We start from the raw sequence: 18,999 nt of genomic DNA, 5'->3' as shown, positions 1-18,999 counted from the left end.
AACCATGTTTACCAAAACAAAACACAAGTCTCATAAGAAGCATCTAAATGACCCCTGAGCGAAAAATGCTAACGGACATTGGCACAGAACTCAAGATAAAAGTACCCTTATTACTTATCGTAGCTGCACATACAAGATATCCGATTAAAGCTGAGACTCCACAGATTATGTAGGTATATAGTATCATCACTGAGTGATCCGGACTCGCGACAGGGGAGGCAAATACAGTCATCACAACACGTACCATTACAGAGCTTCTAGGGAGATCGTCAATCGTCAATCTGATCAAAAGACGTGTTCAATGGCATTAAAATGAGAAAAAACGCCTATACATAGGTTTTTAACATCTATGTATAAAAAAATGATTGAATTTATAATCCATAATTCCATTTTAATGTAAAAATCGGAGAGCGACGCGTCGCTACAGCACTAGTTAGCATGCAAAGTAACGTCTCTACTTCTTCTTTTCTCTACCTCCCAATTGTACTCATTATATTGCTCTCAAGCACTTTTCTCTCCTGTCAACCTGCTACAAGTGTGATTCCAAGAGAGCCTTTTCTAACTAATTATTCATCCGAATCTCCCTGAACAGCATGACTATAGGCATTTGCACTTAGCTTTATTTTTCATTTTTACATAAAATACTTCCACGCACACAATCAAGAATATTCCAAACAGCATGCACAACAACACTGGCGAGGTGGTGTTATTTATCATCATTTAATGATTTGTAGTTTTCAGTGACATTTAGTTAAATTAGATTGTATTGCTTCAGTGTAACCGTTTAACTGTAAGTGATTGTGCACTCAGCCGTTGTGTTTTCCCCTTGTGTCGCTCTAGGCACCGCCACACACTGGTGGTCATAAACTGAAATGAGATATACCTATTTGCATTTTACATATAAGCCTGAATCCTGCAACATGACACAAATAAACAAGAAATCTGTGTGTGTGACTGCTTAGTTTCAGAGAATAAAAAGAAACAGAAAAGTCAACAGTACATACCTTCCTTTGAGATATTATGATTGTTTCCTCTGATGTCTAGTTTATATCTGTCTGATTTCTAATTTATTATAAACATCTCTTTATTTTTTGATTAAACATTTTGCATGTGGTTTTTGTTTTCATAGTATGTAGAGTACGTGGTGATCAGGATAATGTAATAGAAAAAGTGCAGCTACTTTACGTAAATCTGATTACGGTGGCAGGCCAAAAAACACTCCCATTAGGAGAAAAGCACTGCATTTTCAAAAACACTAATGTGCCAAAACACATGCAAATGAAGAAACATCTTCACCAACTTGACGAAGCGTTAGCCGGTTTCATCATTGTAAGTGTTCTGTCAGTTCATTTGAAATGACTAGATTAGCTACTTTAGCTAGCTAGCTAACAGCTGATAGGCAATAATATCGAATGGAATTGTGCAATAACATTATTGAAATAAGCCAATAAAACATACATTATAGGTCATTTCCATGTTTGTTTCACTTTGTAGTGTCCCCTGGTTTCCGTTGTGTTTTTAGCTTCTACCGCGTTTTGTATTTGCAGCGTTTTTTATGCATCACTTTGAGTAAATGCTGTGCATCATTTTTTGAACTGCAGTGTGTTTCTCACATACACACTGTTTAATTGAAGGGTTTTGGGTCGTTGTAACATGTTTGCCCCCACAGCCACTGTAATCTGATTTAATGGGAGTTTGTTGTATCAGTAAATGTGTGTCTCTGTTGCAATATACAATAGTTACAGCTAAATTACAGTGTATTTCCTATCATCAAAAGTAAGAAGAATTTCAACTTTGACTATATTTCTAACAGTAACGTCCTCTCAGGAAAGAGAAATGTCCTCAAGTGATTCAGCACATTTTTCTCTGACTTTCCAACGTGTCTCAAATCACATTTTAAGTGGCCCAGGACCCATGGAAGTACGATGATAAATGATACCCTCATCTACACACTCTCTGTCTCAGACTCATATATAACCCTCTCTTAATTCCATCTGTACTCTTTCTGCCATATGACTAATTTGTTTAATTTTTAAACTCTCCTCCTTGCTTCCTGCTGGCCGCTCAATCTACTCCATCTTCCCTGTGTTATAATAATCACCTTATTATGAATGTATTGGCTTAATCCATTTATCGCTCCAAGGGGTTTAAATTACAATGTGTGAACACCTATAGAAGGCTTTCAATTAGCTACAGTACACTGATGGCCCCTGACTCTGGGGTAGCATGGCGAGAGGCCACTCATTGCTTTTATAATGAACTTAATGACTTGGATGTCTCTACGGAGGCCTGCAAGCCAGGGAAATAATTATAAGTTAAAACAAAGTATTTTTGCGAGAGCGCTCTCTCAAAACTTTTTGTATCTAGGTCAGTGAACTTATAAACAACAATAGAGCGCGCTGACAAGATTTGCCAAAAATGTAAAGACATTAAATCAGCAGGCACAGTTCTAAAATTACCCTAATATATGGCAAGCCATTTGAGTATTTATTTCATATCCTTGATATCACACACGGCAGCTGCCTACACTAGTTGGCGCTTTGATTTCACTTGTTAGATATATGGTCAAACCAGTTTGGCAGTTGGCACTCTGCTTTACTAGTTAAATAAAACATTACACTAGTCACTCTTTTTCAGCAACTAGTGGCACTTTTGTCCGACTAGTTAGCACATAAGCCCAACTAGTTACACCAGGAGCAGCACTTGTAGCACCACAGTCCCAACTTGTAAGCTTTTTGATGAACTAGTGGCCCTCTGGCGTCTATTGTTTTTCCAACCCAGTTTATATTTAACCACGCCCACTTCCGCATTACGCAAGGATCGACGTAGCTCTACGCGATAGCGTCATAGACGCGGCACACCCGCAAAATCTGAATCTGACAAGCGAAATACCGTCCTTTTAAATGCAGCATAATACACAATATACAATATAATAGTGCTTCTTTGTCAATATGACTGACGACCACACTTATGCAGTGCTGAGGTAATGTTAATTCATCATTTAATATGAATTCCTGATGGATATAAGAGGGATACATTAGCAAACATCTGTATATATACAGTAGCCTATATATAATGTTTCGTTTTTTTGTTTGTCATGTAACATATTAACGTTTTCACCTTCTGTTTAGGATGTAAAGGTATCTATTTAATATTTTTATTTAAAGATAGACATTTATAATATGTTATAAATGTCTATTTTGTTATATAATACAACATATAACATTTGACATTAATAACAGGCATGATTATTACCCTTATTCAGAGTGCCTAATAAATGTATATATTTTTTTACAGTGCAGATTTTGGCTTTTTTGGGACGATCGCACATGTGTGTAAGTAACAAGTATGCTGTATAATCTGCAACAACTGTCAGGTGGTGTTATTGATTATCTTTGAAAAAGAGACCCCACCAATATAGCTACGTCGATCCTTGCGTAATGCGGAAGTGGGCGTGGTTAAATCTAAACTTGGTTGGAAAAATGATAGACGCGGCCCTCTGACTGTACTAGTGACACTAAAATGCAAATTAGCAGGCGGGACCCAGATTCTGATTGGTCAGTTCGGCTTTGTGAGGGAGAGCCTGAGGGGGCGTTCTCCTGCGATGTGTTTAGCAACGTCTTGAAGACGTGAGGTGCATCAATCGGGTATTTAGTGCCTACTGTTCACATATTGTCCGTGGGAAGTCAGTCAGTGTGTGTTTTGCCTAGAAAAATACATGTTTCTGCTTCTGCTTTGTTCCGCTTTGTGTGTGTGTTTTTGTTGGTGTGAATCATAATAACAAAAATACTTTTGTTTTATATTTTTGTAAATATGGTCATATTTTAAAACAGTGTATTTAAGCTCTTAAATAAACTATTTTGGCTGGGTGGCGCTCTATAGCTTAGGGCCAATAGGAGACCTCAATGCGTTCTTTCCCCTCCTCCTCATTAGCATTCTGTGCAACTAGTGTGACTAGTGCACATTTGGGATCCACTAGTACTACTAGTGAACATTTTAAGCCTCACTAGTTCACTAGTGGAATTTAAATGTATCTCACTAGTTAACTAGTAAAAGGCAAATGGTTCACTAGTTAACGTGTACACATTTTGAGCCCCACTAGTTAACTGGTAAGGTCAAAAGAGGCGTCAACTAGTTAACTAGTGAACTGTTTGCCTTTACTAGTTAACTAGTGAGTTATTATGGGTGCGACTAGTTAACTAGTACAGACAAAGGTTTGCCACTAGTTAACTAGTTGTGCTTAATATGTGTGACTAGTAGGGGTGTAACGGTATCCGTATTCGTCCCGTACCGTCACGGTTCGGCACATGCAGTCACATGGCGAATACGTCTTTTTTTACGAGTGGGAAAAAAGTCTGTCATTTAGGGCAGTATCTACTACACTATATATACTCCAGGGGGCGGTATTGCGCCTAAAAGCTGTTTGCCAGCCGCCCTTAAACAACAAATGAAGAACAAGAAGAAACAACAACAAAACGAACTAAATACAAGAAGAAGAAAAGTTAGTATGGCGATTGCAGATAACACGCAGGAGCTAGAACCCACCTGCTTCTTTTAAATCAGCTGTGTGGGAACATTTCGGGTTCCCTGTGGACTACAATAACGATGAAGTGTGCGAGTGGTGGATCGGACGAGGACGGTGTGTCGGCGTTGTTCTACAGCGGTGCGGTATGCTAATGGGAACACACGCCAAACATGCTAAATCATATCAGAAGGCATCACCCAGATTTGCCAATCACAGGAGCCAAAAGACAGCAGCAGTTCAACAGCTGATCCCCGCTGTTTTTAAGAAGCCAATACCCAATAGACATGAAAGCCGTGAAACCAAAATAAATAACGGAAGCTTTTGGCATAATGTTTTTCAACGACTTTGCGCTCTGGAAACACTTTCTTATTATTTATGATGTAATATTTTCAAGACATTCTTTTTAATTTTACAGCTTGATGAAACCTTTTAGTTTGACATCAGCCATGATAGATAATATGGCCATCTGAGTGTGTGTGGTGCTGTTTGTGGTTTGTTTTTAACTGTTTAATACAGTTAATTATTCAAAATGTCAGAGTTCCTTATTTTGAAACTGAAACTTGCACTACTGTTCAAAAATAAATAACAACAAACCTGGAATTACGCATTTGGGACTTTTTTTTGCTTTTCCTGTTGTACCGAACCGTACCGAACCGTGACCCCCAAACCGAGGTACGAACCGAACCGTGACTTCTGTGAACCGTTACACCCCTAGTGACTAGTTAACATGTCAGAGATTTTGCAGCGCACTAGTTAACTTGTAAGACTTTTAGGGTCACTAGTACTGTCAGAGGGCCACAAGTTCATCAAAAAGCTTACACGTTGGGACTTTGGCGTTACTAGTGCTGCTCCTGGCGTCACTAGTAAGGCATACGTGGTAACTAGTCGGACAAAAGTGCCACTAGTTGCTGAAAAAGAGCGACTAGTGAAATGTTTTATTTAACTAGTAAAGCAGAGTGCCTAACTAGTTTGACCATATATCTAACAAGTGAAATCAAAGAGCCAACTAGTGTAGGCCGCAGCCGTCTGATATCAAGGAAATTGAATAAATACTCAAATGGCTTTCCATAGTCACTAGTACGGTCAGAGGGCCACTAGTTCATCAAAAAGCTTACACGTTGGGACTTTGGTGCTACTAGTGCTGCTCCTGGCGTCACTAGGGATTATGTGGTAACTAGTCTGACAAAAGTGCCACGAGTTGCTGAAAAAGAGTGACTAGTGTAATATTTTATTTAACTAGTAAAGCAGAGTGCCAAACTGGTTTGACCATACATCTAACAAGTGAAATCAAAGAGCCAACTAGTGTAGGCCGCTGCCGTCTGATATCAAGGATATGGAATAAATACTCAAATGGCTTGCCGTACTAACATGATGTTCTATTACAAACTACTTTAGCTTAAACTCATACCCTATCACTAAAGCATCGAACGCTGTGTTCCAATGGAAACTCCCATGAAATATGACAGTCATTTGGAGAATATTTATAGTGTGCACTGAGTTTGATGAATGTATTGTTTATCAGACCCAATGAAACAAACAAGTGCCAGAGCACCCTGTGTTCCTTGTGCTTCACTCACAGTAGTTGGGAGAACATTTTTCCAGATGGAGAGCAGACAAATATAATAGATAAAATGCCTATAGTAATTGACTTCACTGATGGAGTGGAATGTTTGTATGGTGTTGTCTCCTTGCTCGCTAAGTTAAGTGTTTAGTCAGCTAGTAATATTGTGGTAAACAAAGCACACTTATTAATTCATCCAGAAGATAATAAGGGAAATAGCAAGGTTTAACAATCTTGGCCACCAACACAATTTCTAATGGCTATGCACGTATCTATCTTGGGCGGCTGTGGCTCAGGACGTAGAGGACTGTCCTCAACAAGTCGATGTGTCCTTGGGAAAGACACACACCCCAAATCGCTCCCGGTAACATTACCCAAGGTGTGTGAATGTAAGTTTTCCTACGGCAGCCTCTGCCTCTGTATCAAAGTGTGAATGGGTGAATGTTAACTGGGATAAGTGCAGCACTTTGAGGGGTCGTAAAGACTGCAAAAGTATATAGCGATGCAAAAGCAGAGCAGTTTCATAGGTCATTGCACTTGAATGTTTTGCATTCCACACGTGCTTCAGTACACGGAGGAACAGCTGACCTGGAGCTGGTGAAGCCATCCATCCATCTTCTCCCGCTTATCCGTGGTCGGGTCGCGGGGGTAGCAGTTCCAGCAGAGAGCCCCAAACTTTCTTTTCCCTGGCGACATCAACCAGCTCTGACTGGGGGATCCCAAGGCGCTCCCAGGCCAGCGAAGAGATATAATCCCTCCACCTGGTCCTAGGTCTACCCCTTGGTCTCTTCCCAGCTGGACGTGCCTGGAACACCTCCCTAGGGAGGCGCCCAGGTGGCATCCTAACTAGGTGCCCGAACCACCTCAACTGGCTTCTTTCGACGCGAAGGAGGAGCGGCTCAACTCCGAGTCCCTCCCTGATGACCGAACTTCTCACCTTATCTCTAAGGGAGACACCAGCCACCCGGCGGAGGAAACCCATCTCGGCCGCTTGTATCCGCGATCTCGTTCTTTCGGTCATGACCCATCCTTCATGACCATAGGTGAGGGCAGGAACGAGAATGGCCCGGTAGACAGAGAGCTTTGCCTTCCGGCTCAGCTCCCTTTTCGTCACAACGGTGCGGTAAAGCGACTGCAATACCGCTCCCGCTGCTCCGATTCTCCGGCCCATCTCACGCTCCATTGTTCCCTCACTCGAGAACAAGACCCCGAGATACTTGAACTCCTTCACTTGGGGTAAGGACTCATTCCCTACTTGGAGTGGACAGTCCATCGGTTTCCTGCTGAGAACCATGGCCTCAGATTTGGAGGTGCTGATCCTCATCCCAGCCGCTTCACACTCGGTTGCGAACCGATCCAGTGAGTGCTGAAGGTCGCAGACCGATGAAGCCATCAGAACCACATCATCTGCAAAAAGCAGTGGTGCAATCCTTAGTCCACCGAACTGCAGACCCCCCCCCCCACGACTACGCCTCGAAATCCGATCCATGTATATTACAAACAGGATTGGTGACAAAGCGCAGCCCTGGCGGAGGCCAACCCTCACCGGAAATGGGTCCGACTTACTGCCGAGGACCCGGACACAGCTCTCGCTTTGGGAGTACAGAGATTGGATGGCCCTGAGTAGAGACCCCCTCACCCCATACTCCCGCAGCACCTCCCACAGTAACTCCCTGGGAACCCGGTCATACGCCTTCTCCAAGTCTACAAAACACATGTAGACCGGATAAGCGTACTCCCAGGCCCCCTCCAGGATCCTTGCGAGAGTAAAAAGCTGATCCGTCGTTCCACGACCAGGACGGAATCCGCATTGTTCCTCCTCAATCTGAGGTTCGACAATCGGCCTGACCCTCCTTTCGAGTACCCTGGAGTAAACTTTCCCGGGGAGGCTGAGTAGTGTGATGCCTCTGTAATTGGCACACACCTTCTGATCCCCCTTTTTGAAAAGGGGGACCACCACCCCGGTCTGCCACTCCTTCGGTACCGTTTCCGACTTCCACGCAACGTTGATGAGACGTGTCAACCATGACAGTCCCTCAACACCCAGAGCCTTCAGCATTTCCGGGCGGATCTCATCCACCCCCGGGGCTTTGCCACTGTGGAGTTGTTTGACGACCTCAGTGACCTCCCCCCGGGAGATTGGCGTTGATCCCCCGTCATACTCCAGCTCTGCCTCTAACATAGAGGGCGGAGTTGTCGGGTTCAGGAGTTCCTCAAAGTGTTCCTTCCAACGTCCCAACACTCCATCAGTTGAGGTCAACAACGTCCCATCCTTACTGTACACAGCTTGGATGGTTCCCTGCTTCCCCCTCCTGAGGTGTCGGACAGTTTTCCAGAACAACTTTGGTGCCGCCCGAAAGTCCTTCTCCATGTCTTCTCCGAACTTCTCCCACACCCGCTGCTTTGCCTCGGCCACGGATGAGGCTGCTGCCCTTCGGGCCTGTCGGTACCTTGCAACTGCTTCGGGAGTCCCCCGGGATAACAAATCCCTGAAGGCCTCCTTCTTCAGCTGGTGAAGCGATCAATATATTTGAGCAATAATTCAACACCGCCCTCCATATGATAACTCCAAGCATGTTCAGAGTACATGATATGAGAAAAGGAATCCAGTGAGTCAGTGAGTGCATTCGTAAAACAGCGAGGAGGCGTTTTCTCTCCTTGAGAAGCGAATCAGATGAATAATGTAGAGTCCTGGTGGATCACTGTGGGACAGATTAAAGGCGTTCTCCTGCACTCGTGTACATGTGCATGTTTATGTATTCATCTGCATATGGGTCATGTTTAAAAAACATGTATATCCATGATGCAACTCTCTCTTTGCAGCATCCACAAATAATTGACACACACACACACACACACACACACACACACACACACACACACACACACACACACACACACACACACACACACACACACACACACACACACACACACACACACACACACACACACACACACACACACACACACACACACACACACACACACACACACACACACACACACACACTCTATTTTTAGCGGTACAGTGGGATGCTCAGGGATGTCTTCTGATAACTTAACATTTGATTTATCGCAGTATGCCATCGATCATCAGCTCCAATCAAATCAAATAGGAAGTAGTATAATCTCGATTGTAGGAATTTTAATGGCTTACTTGGTAGAAGGAGCAAGCCACACTGTAGCAACATGTGTTACATATTTTATTATCACTTCATACTTCATATCAAAGCGACTCACTATGCAATCAAAGTGCATATGTTATGCATATAGAAGTCACAGTAAGATCTTTAACTATAAATTAAGTGCCATGCAAAAAGGAGATCAAAACTCCATGGCTTACAAGGTCCATGGCTGTTGAAAAACAAACTCTGCTCCTATGGTGAAAGATGATGGTAACCTTGTTAGATAACATTTGATTGTCCTTTTATTTGAATTCTTTACTTGACAGCTGGCTTGAAAAGTCATTTGTAAAACATAATTGAGTTTACACTTAATCCCACAAACTGCACACAAAGGTTTATAGAGGCCCTATTATGCTTTTTGTGGTTGTCCCTTTCCTGTAACGTGTTCTCTAGGTTGTTCTGCATGTAAATGGTCTGCAAAGGCTAACATCCCTGTGTTCTCTCCAGAGGGAGTTTCTAAAATTTTCAAATGTCCTTTAATATTTAAAGGTGTCCCTTAGAGATTGTTTTTGCAGTTCAGCCTTTGCCTGAGTTACCTGAAAGAACTGTATTAAGTTGTAATTTTGCTTTCAGGACATCTTTTGCGCGGACTGCATTAATAAATTATCTTATTAGTGTTTTGCTCACGGTGTACCGCCTGCAGTGAAACACCGCAGTCTACATGACAGCAGGGTGCTAAAAGACTTACACTGTGCTGAAAGGAAACAAATGCACATCAATTCGATAGTTAGCATAATTATACAGTCTCATGCTGCGTTGTTGCTGCCGTTTATGGTGTGTGCAGGGCTCTGACACACACACACACAAAAGATCAGTGTAGGATCGCACAGACAGCAGAGAGTTATTGGGGGCTGCATTCATTGCTGAGCATGAAAGAGTTGCAATACACATCTGTAGAAAAAGACCTTGATCAGCCCAAATTCTTGGTGGTCAGACCAGGCGGTTTGGGTTAGGGTTAAGGGATACTCTGCGCCGTGAAAGATGGCCGCATTGTCTTTTGGCTCCTCTCCAACTTTGCCCTCTTTCGTATTTTTTCAGTGTTTATTTACTTTTTGCCGTCTGCTTTTAACATGGTTTGCACCATGCAAGCCGACTGCACCAACTGTGCTATACAATATAGCAGAGAAGAACTTCTTCAAATCAGAGACTTTGTGGACAATAGCCCACCGACAGACTATGGAGATTCGCCATGGCTACCTGTTGTCCTACCTGAGAGACGCAGGAGGAAGACCAAGCGGGGGTCCTGCACCGGGCAGGTTAGACTGAGAAACCGACCCCCCTCTTCCGAGTATTCTTCTGGCTAATGTTCAATCGATTGAAAATAAGATAGATGAACTCAGAAGTCGGATTGCTTTTCAACGGGACATTAAGAACTGTAACGTGTTCATTCTCACCGACTTGGCTCACCCCGCTATCCCGGACTCCGCCATTGTTCCTGACGGATTCACTATTTTTCGACAGGACCGGAGAATTAACTTGGGGGAAAGTAAGGGAGGCGGTGTGTGTCTCTTGATAAATAAGAACTGCTGTACAGATGTGAGGATTATTTCTTCGCACTGTTCCGCTCATTTAGAGCACCTCATGATCTCATGCCGGGCTTTTCACCTGCGAGAGAATTCACATATGTTGTGATTACAGAAGTGTATATTCCGCCGCTCGCCGACAATAACACGGCACTTGATCAGCTGTTTGGGATTATCGACAGTACAGAGACTTCACGGCCAGAGGCGGCGTTCGTTGTAGCCGGGGACTTTAATACCGCCAACATGAAGAAAGTTCTGCCGAAGTACTACCAACACATCAGCTGCCCGACACGCGGAGGAAACATACTGGACCATGTTTATTCCCCTTTTCGACATGGATATAAGGCTCTCCCTCGCCCTCCCTTCGGCAAATCAGACCACATCTCACTGCTGCTGCTGCCTGCTTACAGGCAGAAACTTAAATGGGACAGACCGATAACAAGGACAGTACAGCAATGGAGTGAGGAGTCAGACTCAGCTCTGCAGGATTGCTTTGCATCTACGGATTGGAGTGTGTTTGGGGAAAACAACATCAACACACACAGGGACACGGTCATCTGCTACATTGGGAAATGCATTGATGACGTGGTACCGAAGGTTTCAGTATGAACATTCCCTAATCAAAAGCCCTGGATAAACGGCGAGGTGCGTGGCAAACTGAAAGCGTGCACTCTCGCGCAAAGAGCTGGAGATTTGGACGATTACAGGAATTCTAGGTATGAACTCCGGAGAGCTATCAGCAGTGCAAAGAGACGATACAAAGTTAACCCACACAAGGCTCCTGGACCTGATGGCCTCCCTGGCTGTGTTCTCAGGGTGTGTGCAGTTCAGCTGGCAGAGGTGTTCACAGACATCTTCAACAGGTCCCTGCTGCAGTCTGTAGTCCCCACATGTTTTAAACACTCCACCATCGTTCCTGTCCCTAAAAAGACAACAATCACCAGCCTCAACGACTACCGCCCAGTAGCACTCACCTCCATCATAATGAAGTGCTTTGAGCGGTTAGTCAAAACCTGAGGGGGGAAGGGGGTTGTCCGGTGCCTTGCTCAAGGGCACCACGGCAGAGCAGGAGGTGAACTGGGACCTCTCCAAGTAGCAGTCCACACTCCGCTCCACACGACGCCATAGCCCTCACCATCCACACTGCCCTTTCACACCTGGACCAGAGGAACACATATGTGAGAATCAGTGGCGGCTCCAGAGTATTTGTGTTGGGTAATCTATGGTAGGAATCACCCATACAGTGCTGGGGCTCAAGTCAGTATTTGCAATGTAATTACATACACGCTCCCACTCTGCAACTTCTACAGGTGCACCAGAGAGAGCATCCTGACTGGCTGCATCACGGCCTGGTACGGCAGCTGCACCGCCCTCAATCGTAAGGCTTTACAGAGGGTGGTGAAAGCTGCACAGAACATCACCAGGACGGAGCTGCCATCCATGGAGGACCTTTACTCCCAGCAGCTCAGGGACAGTTTCATCCCAGAGGCAATAAGACTGTTAAACACCTGAAACAACATCTCTAATATTCATCTGGCTGCTCCTTAAAAATTATTTAAAAATTATGTATCTATTTACCTATACATCCTATTTCAATAATTTGCATATAGACTCTCATTGCACTATTTCACTTTTTTAAAACTATTTTTCTTTTTGTATTACTATTTACTTGCACTATATTTTTTCTGTTGATCTGTGTTTTGTATTGCTCTGTTAGATTTCCATCGGCATAACCTTGAACCTGGACGTGCGTTCACACCGGACGCGATTATTTTGAGAGGCGCGATTACATGTAAAGTTAATGCAAAGACGTGGAAAGACGGTTAATCATTTCCGACGACGTGTGTTCAATCTTTTCAACGTGAGCAATACATTTTTAACTGGTGACACTGTCTCTACATAGAGATAAGCCCTGCCTAAGCAAGGAAACACAACGGAATGCCCCGGTAAAACGTGCACGGAGAACGTGAACGCACAGCCAGGGTTAGGTTTGGGTTAAAGCAGAATATAGGCTCCAATGGTCAGACATAGAGGTTCTGGCAGCTCCCGACAGATAGATGTTCTCTGACATGCACCCAGCCTGATGGTGTGTAATAAGCAGCTGGGTGGGCAGGTGGCCAGGCCAGGTGAGGTTGGTGTGCGACACACATGCCGTGTCTTAATTAAGGTGCATCTGTAGACCTGATGCATCATTCCAGGCTGCTCATATTGTTGTCTTGTTTGGCCCAAATTGTCTACAGACCTAACTGCCAAACAATCCTCCATGCACTTCTGTCACTTCTAACAAGATTGTGTTAGATAGACTATGTTCTTATATATGTACCTCAGATAACCAGTTTGGCTTCAAGGCTAAGCATGGTACTGAGCTATGCATCTATGCTTGGAAGGAAATGGTGGAAACATATAGAAGACAGAATTCCACTGTCTGATTGGTTTTATTGATGCCTCTAAGGCAGGGGTGTCAAACTCAATTTCATCCCGGGCCACATCAGCATTATGTTTGTACTCAAAGGGCCGGTTGTAATTTTAATTATATATAAATATACATATGTAAATATATAATATATATTAAATAATGTATTATATTACATTGTTGGCCCTGTATTGGATTATTATCAGTTCTGGTAATATCTTCCTAAATACGTCTGAAAGCAGAAGTCTAAGGCAAATAATTGAAAGTAAATATTCAACAATTACACAATTGTATGGTATATTATATTCTTTGCAAGCTCTTGCGGGCCACATAAAATTAGGTCGCAGGCCGGATTTGGCCCCCGGGCCTTGAGTTTGACACCCCTGCTCTAAGGCTTTTGACCAAGTTAACCATCATACACTTTTTTTTAAATTGAGACAAAGGGGTGTGCCTAACAGTATAATTAGGATCCTGGCTTATTGGTATACCAACCAGAGCATGCGGATCAAATGGGGGAATGCAGTCTCGGCGCCATTTGGTGTTGGTAATGGAGTCCGCCAGGGGGGGCTCCTCTCACCAAGCCATTTAATGCTTCCATTGTAGCTGTAAGAAAGTACTCACCTGTGGTCTTTTTATAGTGCTAACATCCTGATTGATGAGCCAACCATTATGCCATCAGGTGTTTGGTCAGGTGGAACGTGTTTCTTGATCATTGGTCCATGTGTGAGGCATTTTGAATATCAGTGTTTTAAACCTGCCAACACGTGGCTTTATGTCAGATGCCTGTGTCTCACGTGGAGCAACGTGTGCAGTGGTTTGCACAAAGTGCCATGTTGATTTGCAAATTGTGTGAAAAGCTGAAAACGTGTTTCGAGTTTTGGAGATTTGAGCCGATGTTTTTCTCTTTGAGTGTCGGTTAAAATAATGGTGCTTCATGTATAATTTGAGTGTGTTAGCAATCGAGAAAAACTGTAAGATATTCCCTTAAGATTTCCATCTCTTCTTCCAGCGCTTCTCTGGCTGGCTCTGTCCAATCACAAACAAGAAGTATTCTCCTGAAAGGAATACCCTTTCCGTCAAATGGGAAATATTGAAGTGTTTTGTGAAATGCTGTGGCGTCTTCTGAAATGCTGTGGTGTTTTGTGAAATGCTGTAGTCTTTTGTCAAATGTAGTTTTGACTTGCACTTCAGGGCCACCGTATATTTCAATGTCCAGCCTGATTTTACTGGCTTATGTTTGCTCAGGTTCAGTGTCTCACACTGGGTTAAGGGTTAGGTTTGGTCATATCTTTCTATCAGTTGCTATTGGCTGGCCACACTGCACCAGGAATACTCTTACACAAAGTGAACCTGCAGATCTTTTGTTTGTATAGGTCTATATACAATATTACATTAGCCTGCCTGTCTTTAAGGAACCCTAGGGTGCTGTGATACTGCCTTTCTGAAAGCACTGAATCAGAATTCAGGAGAGAGGAAGAGGGTTCCACAACACATGAGTCGACCTGATGAAACTCACCTACCATCTCTTGCTTTCTGACAGATACTGTAGAAACAAGTCCGATGTACTTGCTGGATTTAGGAAACCACTACTGCAGCGATATTTTACAAAATCTAGCTTCTTACTTCGGTTTCTGTTGTTTTGATTGTCTTTTGACCGAGATATTTAGTATGCTGCGCTCGAGCCACAGTCAGTGGGCGTTGAGCTGCTCTGATAGTGGGATCTGCTCATATTCATATTTAGATCAGAGGCTCAGTTCTATTTGAAGTTATTCCCGAGATTGTGTGTGTGACAGCTGCTCCACACGCTGAGATAACAGAATGCCAGGGTTAAATGTTTGAAGACACATTCCACTCTTTTCTCAGGGGGTCTTAATTTCCTTCTCAGTCTTATTTCATAGCAGTTAGATCATTATGGGTTGCATATCATGTTGGAGAGCAAGTCGTGGTGGGATTGGTGTCAAAGTCGACGGGGTGATTATCTCTTCTGTCCATCTTCCTTCATAATGCTGCTTCCTCGAAAGATGTTGCTTTATTTGAAACCTATAACACATTTTTTATATAATGTTTTGAAAGTTTAACAAGATCTGTGACTGCAGTGTTTGACAAATACCAACACCAGTTTGAAACCTAGTGGGTATCCAGTGAACAAACTGCTGCATAGAGCTGCAGTGATGTTGTCACGATTCTCATGTTATGTCACGTTTGTAGTTTTGTCTGTGTTGGTGTTTTTCTTGTCTTTGGGTTTCCTGTTTTATTGTGTAAAGTGTTCACCCCCGTTTCCTGCCTGTCTGCTTTCTGTCTGTTTCCCTCCCTGATTACCCGATTGTGTTCACCTGTTGTCCTTGTGTTTCTCCTCCCCTGCCCAGCTGTGTCTTGTTCTGTGATTACCCTTCTGTGTATTTAGTCTAGTCTTCCCCTGTGTTCCATGTCGGTTCATTGTTTCCCCTCCATGTCATTCCACGGTCTGTGTTCCTTGTGCTGCTCGTTGGTGTTGGATATTTTGGATTCTGCCTTGTTTTTGCCACAGCTTTAATTTATTTAATAAAGCTCGCTTTTCGTTATTCTGCATTTGAGTCCTACCTGCTTCACCCATTCGTAACAGAATGAACCGACCAAAAATGGACCCAGCGGATATGGAAGATTTTGAGTTAGATCTGTTCGATCTAGACTTTTCCCTTCAATGTTATCATGCCTCTAGGAGACGCAGGGCCAGGATTCCAGCCCGTGCTCCAACAGCCTTGATCCCGGCTTCAGTTCCGGTTTCCACAGCCATGGATCCATGCACCAGTACCGGTCCGCAGAGCTATGTTTCCTTGCTCGATTACCTGGCCCACACAGCCATGGTCCAGGCCTCGGTTCCGGTTCCAGCAGCTCCAGTTCCAACCTCAGACCTTTTCTCAGGAACCCGTCTGGCGTTTGGAGGTCCACGGAGCCTCCAAAAGGTCTGTGGAAGATGCAAGGCCAGGATTCCAGCCCGTACTCCAGCGGCTCCGGCTCCAGTGCCGGTCCCAGCAGCCATGGTTCTGGCCCCAGCGGCCATGGTTCCGGCCCTGGTTCCGGCCTCAGCAACCATGGTTACAGCCCCAGTTCTGGCCCCAGCAGCCATGGTTCCGGCCCCAGTCCTGGTCCCAGCTGCCATAGTCCCTCCTCTAGTCCCTTCCCTGGTCCCTCCTCAGGTCACTTTCCTAGTCCCTTCTCCAGTCCCACCTCTAGTCACTTCTCTAGTCCCTACTCAAGTCCCTTCCCAAGTCCCTTCCCGAGTCCCTTCCCAAGTCCCTTCTCTAGTCCCTTCTCTAGTCCCATCTCCAGTTCCCTCTCGAGTTCCATCTCTAGTCCCTACTCAAGTCCCGCCTCTAGTCAATTCCCTAGTCCCATCTCTAGTCCCTCCTCTAGTCACTTCTCCAGTCCCCTCTCGAGTTCCCTCTCGAGGTCCCCTCTCTAGTCCCTCCTCGAGTCCCCTCTCTAGTTCCTCCTCTAGTCCCTCCTCTAGTCCCCTCTGGAGTTCCGTCTCTAGTTCCCCTCTCGAGTCACGTCTCAAGTCCCTACCCAATGTCCTGGTCTGTTGGAGTTTCCGCTGGGGTTCCTGCCAACTCCATGTCCTGTCCCGTTGGAGGTCCCGCCGTCTACTCTCCTGCCGGGGGTCCTGCCAGCTTCTTGTCCTGTCTCGTTGGAGGTCCCGCCATCTACTCTCCTGCCGGGGGTCCTGCCAATCCTATGTCCTGTGCCGTTGGAGGCCCCGCCGACTACTCTCCTGCCGGGGGTCCTGCCAACCCTTTGTCCCGTCCCGTTGGAGGTCCCGCCGTCTGCTCTCCTGCCGGGGGTCCTGCCAGCTCCTTGTCCTGTCCCGTTGGAGGTCCCGCCGACTACTCTCCTGCCGGGGGTCCTGCCAACTACTCTTCTGCCGGGGGTCCTGCCAACCCTATGTCCTGTGCCGTTGGAGGTCCCGCCGACTGCTCTCCTGCCGGGGGTCCTGCCAATCCTATGTCCTGTTCCTCTGGGGGTCCCGCCGACAACTCTTCTGCCGGGGGTCCTGCCAACCGCTTGTCCTGTTCCGTTGGAGGCCCCACCATCACCTGTCTCACCGGGGGTCCTGCCAACTCCTGGTCCTCTTCCGTGGGGGATCCTGCCGAAGCCTGTCCCACTGGCTCCGGTTCCTGTTCGGCCGACACCGGGTCCTGCCCGGCCTCCGGAGCTGTCTGGTCTTCGCCCTCGAGCCCGGCCCCCTGAGAGCCTCCTTCTTCGCCCTCGAGCCCGGCCCCCTGAGAGTCACGGTCTTAGCCCTCGAGCCCGGCCCCCTGAGTGCCGCGGTGTTCGTCCTCGGGCCCGGCCCCCTGACTCTTCCTGCCGCTGCTTTCGCCCTTATGCTCGGCCCCCTGAGTGCTGTGGCCTTCGCCCCTTTTTGAACATTGCCTTGCCCCCAGGCCGTCCACCCGAGACCCCCTCCTTGGTCTCTGCCTTGCCCCCGGGCCTTCCGCCCGAGACCCCGTCCTTGGTCTCTGCCTTGCCCCTGAGCCTTCCGCCCGAGACCCCCTCCTTGGTCTCTGCCTTTCCCCCGGGCCGTCCGCCCTCCACCCGTCCTCCAGACCCCCTCCACCCACCCTTTCTTGGCCCTAGTTATGTGTCCTCCCTCCGGTCCCCCTCCACCCACCCTGCTGGACTTTTTTTTTTTTTTTTTGGGACATCTGGGATCCGTCCCTTGAGGGGGGGGGTTCTGTCACGATTCTCATGTTATGTCACGTTTGTAGTTTTGTCTGTGTTGGTGTTTTTCTTGTCTTTGGGTTTCCTGTTTTATTGTGTAAAGTGTTCACCCCCGTTTCCTGCCCGTCTGCTTTCTGTCTGTTTCCCTCCCTGATTACCCGATTGTGTTCACCTGTTGTCCTTGTGTTTCTCCTCCCCTGCCCAGCTGTGTCTTGTTCTGTGATTACCCTTCTGTGTATTTAGTCTAGTCTTCCCCTGTGCTCCATGTCGGTTCATTGTTTCCCCTCCATGTCATTCCACGGTCTGTGTTCCTTGTGCTGCTCGTTGGTGTTGGATATTTTGGATTCTGCCTTGTTTTGCCACAGCTTTAATTTATTTAATAAAGCTCGCTTTTCGTTATTCTGCATTTGAGTCCTACCTGCTTCACCCATTCGTAACAGATGTGATGTTTGATAAAAGATTGAGATCTTAAATCTATACATTATAGGAACATGAGCACCATTGTTTACTTCACTTTTTTACATTTCAATAGTATAAGGGCAGATGGTATAGTCCTATAGAAGTTAAGTCACTATTTGAGGAGCTAGTTGGTGGTCTATTGTAGCTGTAACCATCCCCTGACCCATCAGATTAGATTTGATGTTATATTTTATTGATCCCAAATTAGGAAATTCACATCAGCATGCAAACGCTAGCATGTCATAATGTCTCCATAAGTTTATTATCTTTGGCAAAGGCATGCTAGTCTATTCCACAATGTGTAGCTTTAATGGTATCACTGTATCCACTGCAAGTCTTTGACATTGAACACAACATTACAGCAACCAGAGAAAACTAGAAGGTCCCAGCAGACGTCCGTTAAAGCCAAGTACTGCACAGGACTGTTTTCTTAATCTGCGTCTGCTTCATGCCACGCCCTCAAACATGTTTACATGGATTCACACCCAGCATTCCACAACACATTTCAACATGACGTATTTGTATTGATTTCCATAACCATTGGTTTCAGTGATGTTTGCTTTGGTAAAACAGTGCACCGTTGGTAGACAAGTACCAGACCAGGTGGACAGTACATCTCTACACAAGTCATG

The 18,999-nt window shown here is 45.4% G+C and overlaps 1 protein-coding gene across 2 annotated transcripts in view; it reads left to right on the top strand.

Moving 5' to 3' along the window:
• The window catches only part of klhdc8b (kelch domain containing 8B), a 334,510-nt gene that overhangs the window by 110,118 nt on the left and 205,393 nt on the right, over nt 1-18,999 (top strand). The window lies entirely within an intron of this gene.

This window comes from Pseudochaenichthys georgianus, chromosome 7 (assembly GCF_902827115.2).
Source record: "Pseudochaenichthys georgianus chromosome 7, fPseGeo1.2, whole genome shotgun sequence".
NCBI classification, from domain to species: domain Eukaryota; kingdom Metazoa; phylum Chordata; class Actinopteri; order Perciformes; family Channichthyidae; genus Pseudochaenichthys; species Pseudochaenichthys georgianus.
This window is presented reverse-complemented; position numbering and strand designations above follow the sequence as displayed.